We start from the raw sequence: 12,171 nt of genomic DNA, 5'->3' as shown, positions 1-12,171 counted from the left end.
GACACAACAGCCCGATATGTTCAACTTCATAGCTTTACTTATGCTTCGAAGTTTGCTACTCCTGCTGTCTCCTATATCAGACTTGAAAACTCGGATCAGTCAATTGCCGTTAGAATTGTAACAAGACAAGCTCGTGCGGCCCCGCTAAAAAAATCTAGAGGTTCAGATCTAGAGCAGCAAGTAGCTCTTTGCGGCGGTCCACTCGCTCCATTCGTTAATGAAAACAAGGTACAGAAGTCAGAGAATGCATGTTTTTGACTGAAAACAAATATGTTCTGTAGTGGCTGAGAACACCTAAAATTCAACAAAAACTTATCAAGGCTAAGCTCTCCACATAATTTTTCCACCTGACAATAGAAGAGGTCACAAAAGAAAACTCTAGTTGTGTTTTTTTTTGTTTTGGAGGTCACCATGTTGACAGGTGCAGTCGAAAAACGTTTGCCTCGTTAACAATTTTGGCAAAAAGCACAAAAATCTTCTCCATAATGGCTTTAATGCACACATTGACCCCAAAAGATCTGATGATAAGACAATTCATTTACTCGGCACAGGTCAATATTTTTTCTTGAAACCATTTCTTTGGTTAAAAAAATCAATTAAAAAGGCAAAATAAATCAAAGGAGGCTACTGCAAATTTGGGCAATCTGGATTGATCTATTTGATTTATTGCTCCACTTCTAAATTTATTGCGGAAAATTTTGCAGGGAGCTGGAGGTCTTGGACCAAAAAGTGATAAACCCCTTCTGCTTGAAAAATTTTTGGAGTCTCTCAGTTTAAAGGAAGAAATCTTGGGTTTCAATGGTCTACAAATCCACAGAAATTATTTTGTGGAAAAAACAGCCTGATAAGTTCAACTTCACGGCTTTTCTTATGCCTCGGGGTTTGCTCCTCCTGCTGTCTGTTATATCAGAATTGAATACTCGGATCATTTGTTTGCCATCAGAATTTTTATTTGTTTGCCATCAGAAAAACTCAAGATGTGTTTTATTGTTTTGGAGGTCACCAGGTTAACAAGTGCAGTAAAAAAACATTAGCCTCGTTTACAAATTTGGTTCATAATACAACAATCTTCTCCATAATGGTTTCAATGCACACATTGACACAAAAAGGTCTGATGATAAGACAATTCAATTGCTTGGAACAGGTCAAGATTTTCTCCTGAAACCTTTTCATTGACAAAAAAAAAACCAATAAAAAGGCAAAATAAATCAAAGGAAGCTACTGCAAAATAGGACAGTTACGTTTGATCTAATTGGTTTTTTTGCTCCACTTCTATATCTACTGCAAAAATTTTGCTGGCAGTTTGAGGTCTTGGATCGAAAAGGAATAAAACGCTTATGTTTGAAAATTTCTGGAGTCTGTCAGTTCAAAAAAAAAATCTTGGACTTCAATGGTCTACAAATCCCTAGAAACAATTTTGTGGACAAAACAGCCCGATAAGTTCAACTTCATAGCTTTACTTATGCTTCGGAGTTTGCTACTTTTGCTGTCTCCTATATCAGACTTGAATACTCAATTGCCGTTAGAATTGTAATAAGACAAGCTCGTGCGGCCCCGCTAAAAAAATCTAGAAGTTCAGATCTAGAGCTGCAAGTAGCTCTTTGCGGCGGTCCACTCGGTCCATTCGTTAATGAAAACAAGGTACCGAAGTCAGAGAATGCATGTTTTTGACAGAAAACAAATATGTTCTGTAGTGGCTGGGAACACCTAAAATTCAACAAAATCTTATCAAGGCTGACCTCTCCACATATTTTTTCCACCTGGCAATAGAAGAGGTCACAAAAAAAAACTCTAGTTGTGTTTTTTTTTGTTTTGGAGGTGACCAAGTTGACAAGTGCAGTCGAAAAACATTTGCCTTTTTAACAATTTTTTCAAAAAGCACAACAATCTTCTCCATAATGGCTTTAATGCACACATTGACTCCAAAAGATCTGATGATAAGACAATTCATTTACTCGGCACAGGTCAATATTTTCTCTTGAAACCATTTCTTTGATTAAAAAAATCATTTAAAACGGCAAAATAAATCAAAGGAGGCTACTGCAGATTTGGGCAATCTCGATTGATCTATTTGGTTTTATTGCTCCTCTTCTAAATTTATTACGGAAAATTTTGCAGGGAGCTTGAGGTCTTAGACCAAAAAGTGATAAACCGCTTCTGCTTGAAAAATTTTTGGAGTCTCTCAGTTCAAAGGAAGAAATCTTGGGCTTCAATGGTCTACAAATCCACAGAAATTATTTTGTGGAAACAAACAGCCCGATAAGTTCAACTTCACAGCTTTAATTATGCTTTGGAGTTTGTTCCTCCTGCTGTCTGTTATAGCAGAATTGAATACTCGAATCACTCGTTTGCCATTAGCATTTTTATAGGACAAGCACGTGCAGCCCCGCTAAAAAGATCTAGTGATCCAGATCCAGAGCTACAAGCAGCTGTTTGCAGCGGTCCACTCGCTCAATTCGTTGAACAGAACAGGCTATGGAAGTCAGAGAATATATTTTTTTAAGCAGGCACACAAGTTCTGTATGGACTAAGAGCAATTACAATTGGACAAAAAGATATCAAGGCTAAACGCACCACTTGTCATTTCCACTTGGCAATAAAAGAGGTCACAAAGGAAAAACTCAAGATGTGTTTTATTGTTTTGGAGGTCACCATGTTGACACGTGCAGTCGAAAAACATTTGCCTCGTTGGCAAAAGTGCACAATTTTAGAGAAAAAGCACAACAATTTTCTCTATAATGTCTTCAATGCACACATTGACTCCAAAAGCTATAATGATAAGACAATTCATTTACTCGGCACAGGTCAATATTTTTCCTGAAACCAGTTCTGTGATTTAAAAAATCAATTAAAAAAACAAAATATATCAAAAGATGCTACTGCAAATTAGGGCAATCCCGATTGATTGGTTTTATTGCTCCACTTCTAAATCTACCTAATTGGTTTTATTGCTCCACTTCTAAATCTACTGACAAAATTTTGCTGGGAGTTTGAGGTCTTGGACCGAAAAAGAATAAGCCGCTGGCGTTTCAATAAATTCTGAAGTCTGTCACTTCAGAGGAAGAAAACTTGGACTTCATTTGTCTACAAATCCACATAAATTATCTTGCGGACAAACAGCCTGATAAGTTCAACTTCACAGCTTTCCTTATGCGGAATTTGCTCCTCCTGTTGTCTGTTATATCAGAATAGAAAACTCCGATTAGTCATTTGCCACTAAAATTTTATTGGATAAGCTCGTGCAGCCCCACTAAAAAACATCTAGAGATCCAGATCCCGAGCTGCAACAGCTGTTCGCAGCGGTCCGCTCGCTCAATTTGTTAATGAAAACAAGGTACAGAAGACAGAGAATGCATGTTTTTGACGGAAAACAAATATGTTCTGTATTGGCTGAGAACACCTAAAATTCAACAAAAAAAATATAAGGCTAACCGCTCCACCCGATATTCCACTTGGCAATAGAAGAGGTCACAAAAGAAAACTCGAGTTTTGGTTTTTTTTTGTTTTGGAGGTCACCATGTTGACAAGTTGCCGTCGAAAAACATTTGCATCGTTAACAGTTTTGGCTAAAAACACAACCATCTTCTCCATAATTGTTTCAATGCACACATTGACACAAAAAGGTCTCATGATAAGACAATTCATATGCTCGGAACAGGTCAACATTTTTTCCTAAAACAATTTCCCTGATAAAAAACAAATAAACATCAAAATAAACCAAAGGAGGTTACTGCAATTTAGGGCAATCCCGTTTGATCTAATTGGTTTTATTGCTCCACTTCTAAATCTACTGCGAAAATTTTTGCTCTGAGTTTAAGGGCTTGGACAAAAAAGAGATAGGCCGCTTCTGTTTGAAATAGTTCAGGAGTCTGTCAGTTCAAAGTGAGAAATCTTGGACTTCAATGGTCTACAAATCCACAAAAATTAATTTGTGGACAAATAGCCCAATAAGTTCAATTTCACAGCTTTACTTATGCTTCGGAGTTTGATCCTTCTGCTGTCTGTTATATCAGAATTGAGTACTGGGATCAGTCAATTGCCGTTAGAAATGTAATAGGACAAGCTTGTGAGGCCCCGCTTAAAAAAATTCAGTGTTTCAGATCTAGAGTTGCAAGTAGCTCTTTGCGGGGGTCCACTCGCTCAATTCGCTAGTGAAAACATGCTATACAAGTCAGAGAATGCATGGTTTTGACTGAAAACAAAAATGTTCTGTATTGGCAGAGAACACCTAAAATTCAACAAAAATATCAAGGCTAACCACTCCACCTGATTTTTCGACCCGGCAAAAGAAGAAGTAACAAAGGAAAACTCTAGTTTTGTTTTATTGTTTTGGAGGTCACCATGTTGACCAGTGCAATTGAAAAAAAATTGTATCGTTAAAAATTTGGCAGAAAACACAATAATCTTCTCCACAATGGTTTCAATGCACACATTGCCTCAAAAAGGTCTGACGATAAGACATTTCATCTACCCGGAACAGGTCAAGATTTTTTCCTGAAAACTTTTCCTCGATATAAAAATCAATTAGAAAGTGAAATAAATCAAAGGAGTCTACTGCCTTTTTGGACAATGTCATTTGATCTACTTGGTTTTATTGCTCCACTTCTAAATTTACTGCCAGAAATTTTGCAGGGAGTTTGTGGTCTTGGACCAAAAAGGGATAAGCTGCTTCTGCTTGAAAATTTCCCGAGTCTGTCAGTTCAAAGGATGAAATCTTGGACTTCAATGGTCTACAAATCCACAGAAATTAATTTGCGGACAAACAGCTCAATAAGTTCAGCTTCACAGCTTTACTTATTCGACGGAGTTTGCTCCGCCTGCTGTCGGTTATATCAGAATTGAGTACTCGGGTCAGTCATTTGCCATTAGAATTTTTATAGGACAAGCTCGTGCAGCCTCGCTAAAAAAGATCTAGACGTCCAGATCCAGAGCTGCAAGCAGCAGTTTGCTCCATTCGGTAAAGAAAACAAGCTATAGAAGTCAAAGAAGGTATGTTTTTGACTGAAAGCACACTTGTTCTCTATTGCCTAAGAACACTTAAAATTGGACAAAGATATATAAAGGCTAACTTTTCCGCTTCACCTGTCATTTCTACCTGGCAATAGAAGAGATCGCAAAGGAAAACTCAAGTTGTGTTTTATTGTTTTGGAGTTCACCATGTTGACAAGTGCAGTCAAAAAAGCCTTTGCCTCGTTAACAATTTTGGCAAAAACACCCCAATCGCCCATATAATAGTTTCAATTTACACATTAACTTGAAATGTATTGATGATAAGACAATTCATTTACTCGGAACAGGTCAAGATTTTATCCTGAAACCGTTTCCTTGATAAAAAAAAATCTATTAAAATGGCAAAATAAATCAAAGGAAGCTACTGCAATTTAGGGCAATCCTGTTTGATCTACTTGGTTTTATTGCTCTAATTCTAAACCTACTGCAACAGAATTTTGCTGGGAGTTAGAGTTCTTAGACCAAAAAAGGATAAACAACTTATGCTTGAAAAACTTCTGGAGTCTGTCAGTTCAGAGGAAAAAATCTTGGACTTCAATGGCCTACAAATCCCTAGAAACAATTTTTTGGACAAAACAGCCCACAACAGCTGTCAAATCGCTCAATTCGTTACAGAAAATCAGCAATAGAAGTCAGAAAATGTATGTTTTTGACTGAAAGCACACATTTTATTAGCTGAGAACACTTAAATTTCCACAAAAATTTTTTAAGGCTAATAATTCGACGAATTATTGGATGTCTCATCTCCTATTGATTTGAGATAGTTCGGCAAATGACCAAAACTGTGGTTGCGGTGCTAATCACATGAGCCTAAACTGTGGATGAACTTCAGGACACTCAGTATTTTGAGAAGAAAGACAAGGTTATCGCGATCACGACATTTTTCATTCTCACCATCTTAAGATATATATATATATATATAAATATATATATATATATATATATATATATATGTATATATATATATATATATATATATATATGTATATATATATATATATATATATATATATATATATATATATATATATATATATATATATATATATATATTCAATTCTGTTGTACACGAAAATGTTGTCGATTTGAAGAAATCTAGCTCTTGCGTCAGACTTGTGCTGGTTGTTGCCTTTTGTTTCCTTTTTTCCCATAAGTCCAGGTGACGGTGTAGAAGATTCAAACAAGCTAATGCGCTATTCCAAGTGCATTTGATCAAAGTGGGAACAAGATGGAGTCACGCCCTCCAGCAACTTAACATTTCAATGGCTTTTAGAGGGACTAGGGCAGATTTTTCAACCGTTTCTCACTAAGTTTATTGGATCAAAAACTTTCAGCGAAGAAATTTTATGTACAGTTACGTGTTATATAGAGGCAATTATGAATTTTCGACACATCACAAATATTCCGAGCGAAATGAATGATCAGTTACTTCCTACTCCTAACCACTTTTTAACATGTTAGGTCTTCCGTTAGTTAGCTTCCTTGGGTTTTTATCGGAGATGAAAAGATTATCTCAAAAGCTTGAAGTACATCACAGCAACTATGTGGTCATTTCGAGAATCAATTTTTCCGAGCATATCTTCCAAGCCATTAAATTTTTTCCAAATGCATCAAAAATTCAAGGAATCCAAAGGTCCATAGATTAGCAAGTCGGAGAAGAAGGCAGAGAAGTCATATTTCTGACTGAAAGCACACATGTTTTTTATTGGCTGAGAACACTTATATTCCGAGAGAAAATTTTCAAGGCCAATTGTTGGACGAACTATTGGATGTCTCACCTCTGTTTGATTTGATATAATTCGGCAGACGGCTGAAACCGTAGTTGCGGTGTTAACCACATGATCCCATACTGTAGATGAACTTCAAGACAGTCAGAATTTTGTAAAGAAAGACATGGTTGCCCCGATCACGTCATATTTAATTCTCGGCATCTAAAGGTATTTATTTTTTCGATTCTGTAGTACAAAAAATTGTTGTCGATTTGAAAAAACCTAGCATTTGGGTCAGATTTGTGCTGGTTGTTGCCTTTTGTTTCTTTTTACTCGATAAGTCCAGGTGACGGTGTAGAAGATTCAAACAAGCTAATGCGCTATTCCAAGTGCATTTGATCAAATTGGGAACAAGATGGAGTCACGCCCCTCCAGCAACTTAACATTTCAATGGCATTTAGGGGAACTAGGGCAGATTTTTCAACCATTTTTCAGTAAATTCATTGGATCAAAAACTTTCAGCGACGAAATTTTATGTACAGTTACGTTTTATATAGAGGCAAATATGAATTCTCGACACCTCACAAATATTCCTAGTGAAATGAATGATCACCTAGTTCCTACTCCATACCACTTTTTAACATGTTAGGTCTTCCGTTAGTTTGCTTCCTTGGGTTTTTATCGGAGATGAAAAGATTATCTCAAAAGCTTGAAGTACATCACAGCAACTATGTGGTCATTTCTAGAATCAATTTTTCGGAGAATATATTCCAAGCCAACAAATTCGTTCAAAATGCAACAACGATTCAAGGAATCTCAAGGTCCATAATTTAGCAAGAATGCTTGAAGACTCCACACTTGGGGATTTTGGCCAGCTACACGATTAAGTCAAGTTTTTTTTGGGGAAGATGTTGTCTCCCGATTAATCAAACCGTTGACTCCCATCGGTGAACGCCTTAGGGTAGTCGTAAAGCCCCGCAGATTTTTTCCCGACTAAGTTGTTTTTGACTCAAAGACTGTTTTTTTGTTTCTGAGAATTCACCTACTCTTCCTTTTTTCCGGTGATAAAAAATGCAGCTAACTGATAAGTTTTAACCGATTCAAAGTTTTTTAGCAGGTTTCCTTATAAAATTATCGTTGCTGAAACTGCTTAGTCATTTTTGGTCGAATTCGCTTCCACTTGCTTCACCTTGTTTCTTTTCCCATTCAATCTGCTTCATTCGAGATTATTTCGTTTTAATAATTAACTTATTCCTGTTGTCAACTCTTTCAACTACTGGGCATTCTACACCTACATTCAATTTGTTGAATACTTCTACGAATTTTGTTTTTGGTGACCTGTTCTTTATCCTGTTTCAATACTGGTAACGGGGTCGATGATATCAAGTACACGTTAAGTTTACTCGTTTATTGAACGAATAGCCGTCAAAATCTAAAAACATTTGCACCTCAAAAACTGACCGAAGTAATTGACTTCCTGAGAAACTTTTCTTTGGAACAAAACAAAAGAAACCAAAATAAAGAATTGAATTTCACGCTAACTTTACGAAATCATAATAGTCCTAAGAACACTGCTACCAATACACTTTATTCAGAATACTAAGCAAGTTCAAACAAGAAAATCTTGAGCCGCGAAAAATGCTTTCTTGTGGAGTAATGACCAACAAAACCATTGTAAGAATGGGACCTCGAGAGAACAACTCAAATGGTTAAGAAGAACAAGGAAAAAGACACCAAAACAAAAAATCAGATCAAGGTATTACCAATGAATATAACCATTTAAGAGGTACTCTATGACACGGAAAATACCCTCGTGAGAAAATAGGATAAAAATAGACTTCGGGTAGAAATAGAAATAGTTGTTAGACATTTAGGTTTAAGTTTGAGATAAAAAATAATATTAAAATTAAAACTATTTTCCAGCTTTACAGGCATCTTAATTTCGATACCAACAATATATTGTTTTAAATTTAAAGGAGGGTAACACCATTTCGTGGGTGACGAGAAACAGCCGGTGATCCGAAAACTCTTGGCAACCGGAATTTCGACGGATTGAGGCAACTCGAAAAAATTGAAAAAATCCAATTAAGAGATTGTGCTTTGCAGAAGCCAGCACAATGCCGTTACCAGGACTCTACATAATCATAAAATTAAACATTAAAGCGCGTCACGTGAAATAATCTGAATAAACGAACTTCAAAAAAATTGTTGAAAAATTTTTTGTACAAAGGAACAACTAATAAGTAATCAAATTAACTCACCAGTTCGAACTTTTTAAGGTTAACATTGCAGTGGACAATTTCAGATACAATGTGATATTGAGAGAGATATAGATTAATTAACACAAGGAGGTCAAATTGTTCCTTCGTATCTTCAAAACCATCCAAAGACCAAAATTTTTCGAAAAAGCCATTAAAGCAGTCTACTAAATAAAAGTGAGGCCGAGAGGACCAATTGACCGGCTCGGTAGTGGTAACAAACAGAAGTGACGCTATCGTCAAAAGATCAAAACGGCAAGAGAAACATCGAAATAGCTAGCGCTATATCAAAAATGTTATGGTACAAATAATATATGGAAATCAAGAACTGACCACTAAATATATCTCGAGTACACTTTTGAACCTGGAATAATCTTTGAACCTAGAGTGAACTTTTGGACAAAAAGAATGGCTGAAGCCCTTCAAAAAGTTTACAGGAAAGATTCGGGGAAGGAATTTAACGCTGTATTTTAAAAATATTACGGATTGGCAGACTTGCCCGTAATTTTCACAGAAAGATTTGGGAGAACCTTGAGCTTGGAAACACCCGCTTATCAAGATGATTTTATGGTAGAAAGGAGCCGAAACCAGATACGGAGCATCATTAGAGAGACTGCACTTTTGCAAAACTAATTAAAATCGCACTAGTATCATATGTACAAAAGCCAAAAAGGTCAAAGAAAAATGGGTGCAAATACTGGATTGAAAACCCTGCAAACTCAAGGAAAACAAGTTATTTCCCGGATTTTCTCAACATCCATAGTTACTCCAAATCTAACAACTTACCCCATCCTCTTAGATTAGGCCAGATTAGGCCGCAAATCACTTGGTTTTTCGCTCCATTTCCTGTTTCGGCGTGACCAAAATCACTACTCTACTTTGACTTCAAAAATCATGAAAAAGTGTGAATAGATCTTTAAAAAAAAGACAGCGCCTCAATACAATATTCAAAATTCTTTGAATTGTAATAAATTCTATTCAAGAATAGCCCCCCCCCCCCCATTTTGCAAAAGGGGGGCAATTGTTGAAAAGATCCGTAAAAATTATTGAAAGCCATTCTTATGATGTAACACAACGGGGGCTGCGTGGCGGTGGGGGGAGGGTGCTTGGGCAACAACGGAAAAGATCCAAATGAAGTTTTAACTGCTATCGGGGAAATAGATGAACAAGTACAAGGCTTTAGAAGTTATTTCTACTGCTATTCATATGTTTATAAAGTGATTCTTAAAATGTAGGTGTTTAGCCAACTTTTTGTTATGGTTAAAAAAAAGAATTTTATTTTTATAGATTTGATTTAAAAAACCTTGCAGCCTAAGGGGGCAACGCAACGACCGTAATCTGCAGTAGGGGCGGATTAGCTTGATTTCATAAAGCTTCGCTTTTTCCTTGTTTGTTTTTGAGACGGTTCCATAACAGGCCGATTTAACTTTTGACTAAATCTGCTCGTATTCTGTGCCCAACCATAAATTTTTTATACAGTATTATTTTTAAGGTTGTATTGTTTATTCAAGTCAGTTCCATTCAGTTCAATTGGTTGATTTGGTTTTGTATCGCACTCACCTAACACCAAGCCCGCGTGGCCTAATGGATAAGGCGTCTGGCTCCTAACCAGAAGATTGCGAGTTCGAGTCTCGCCGCGGGTACACTTTTCGCTATATATTGCTTTCAATATAGATAAGTGTTCTGCTATTATAGGTTTTGGGACGTTTTAAACGTTTTAAAGTGTTTTCTTAAAATACAATCCCACGGGGAAAGGTTAATTTCGAGCTTGCATATAGAATTGTATTATATGAAGCCACAATTTGATGGCTCCGATAGACGTTTGGAAAGGTTTAATGGGCTCTAATAGTAACCAAATGAGTCTCGCCGCGGGTACACTTTTCGCTATATATTGCTTTCAATATAGAATAAGTGTTCTGCTATTATAGGTTTTGGGACGTTTTAAACGTTTTAAAGTGTTTTCTTAAAATACAATCCCACGGGGAAAGGTTAATTTCGAGCTTGCATATAGAATTGTATTATATGAAGCCACAATTTGATGGCTCCGATAGACGTTTGGAAAGGTTTAATGGGCTCTAATAGTAACCAAATGAGGATCTTTTCCGCTAGCGGCCCCCCCCCCCCCCCCCCCCCAGTAAATTAGGCACCCCCCATTTGTATATGTTTAAACATTATGTATACATTTGAGTTATTACCTATGTATACGTATGAATAGGCATTTAGAAAATACTATTAGAGCCGAGGTTTGAAAATAATATGTGTATAGCAATAAGTCACTGCGCATAATGTAAGCATCAACCAAAAACTTGTTGTTATTGCATTTTTAGTAATTACGAGCTTTGTAAAGGGGTTAAAAACTATAACTTTCTTGAAAACTGCTACATATATGGTTGTTGATGTACTATACTAGGAACGATATTATGAAAATAAATAAACTTTTCAGAAGGGAGCAAAACATTAATTTTTGGGGGGTGCCTAAATTTCAGCTATAGGATCCCCAAATGATTAAATGGATCTTTTCCGTTTGTGCCCCTCTGTATGTTATGATCTTACAGAGCACATGTCATTACATAGTAAATCTCTGTAAAAATATGGCACGTGCGGCTCGGGGCTGCAAATAATATGCACCTACTAAGCTGGGCGAGGGGCACAAATAGAAAAGATGCAATTTAAATAATTAATATAATAATAAGGTGCATAAGCCAACTGCCGAAGCCTTCTTTTTCAATTAATCCCCCAAGTTGTCATAAATTTTGCGAATTGCTCTGTTAAAGTCGTTTTTTAATTTATCAAAATTGTGTGCGTTGAACTTTGTATGAAAACTGACATATAATATCGTGAAGTGAGAAATGCAAGTACCGCTGAGTAAATCTAGTCGTTAACGGCAAGGGAAGAAAATCTTATCCAGCGTTATCTGCAGACTCAAAAACTTAGATCTTTTCTGATTATCAGCAAAATTGCCTTAATCATTTGCGTTTTGTGATAATAGAGGCAGACAAAAAGTTTTGAAAAAAATTAATAATCCACTTTGTACACTCTACCAGCGATAAATATTTTTTATCAGTAATACATTATTGTATTTTTATGCAAAATGAAAACTTTAACCTGACCATGACTTGAAATTTCGTCTTAGAAGAATTCCCACTTCGGTCGCAAAAAATAAAATAGTTAATAATGCAAATGATAAAATATTT

At 36.2% G+C, this 12,171-nt stretch overlaps 1 protein-coding gene and 1 non-coding gene across 2 annotated transcripts in view; both read left to right on the top strand.

The window, feature by feature from the left end:
• Window positions 1–12,171, top strand: part of LOC142342683 (tubby-related protein 4-like) — a 450,983-nt gene that overhangs the window by 313,959 nt on the left and 124,853 nt on the right. The gene's annotated exons all lie outside the window — the stretch shown is intronic.
• Window positions 10,548–10,620, top strand: Trnar-ccu (transfer RNA arginine (anticodon CCU)). The gene has a single exon. It is a non-coding gene; the product is annotated as a tRNA-Arg (tRNA).

This window comes from Convolutriloba macropyga, chromosome 7 (genome assembly GCF_964194025.1).
Source record: "Convolutriloba macropyga chromosome 7, txConMacr16.3, whole genome shotgun sequence".
In the NCBI taxonomy this organism is placed as follows: domain Eukaryota; kingdom Metazoa; phylum Xenacoelomorpha; order Acoela; family Convolutidae; genus Convolutriloba; species Convolutriloba macropyga.
Note: the sequence above shows the minus strand (reverse complement) of the source record. Positions and strands in the feature narration are given on the sequence as shown.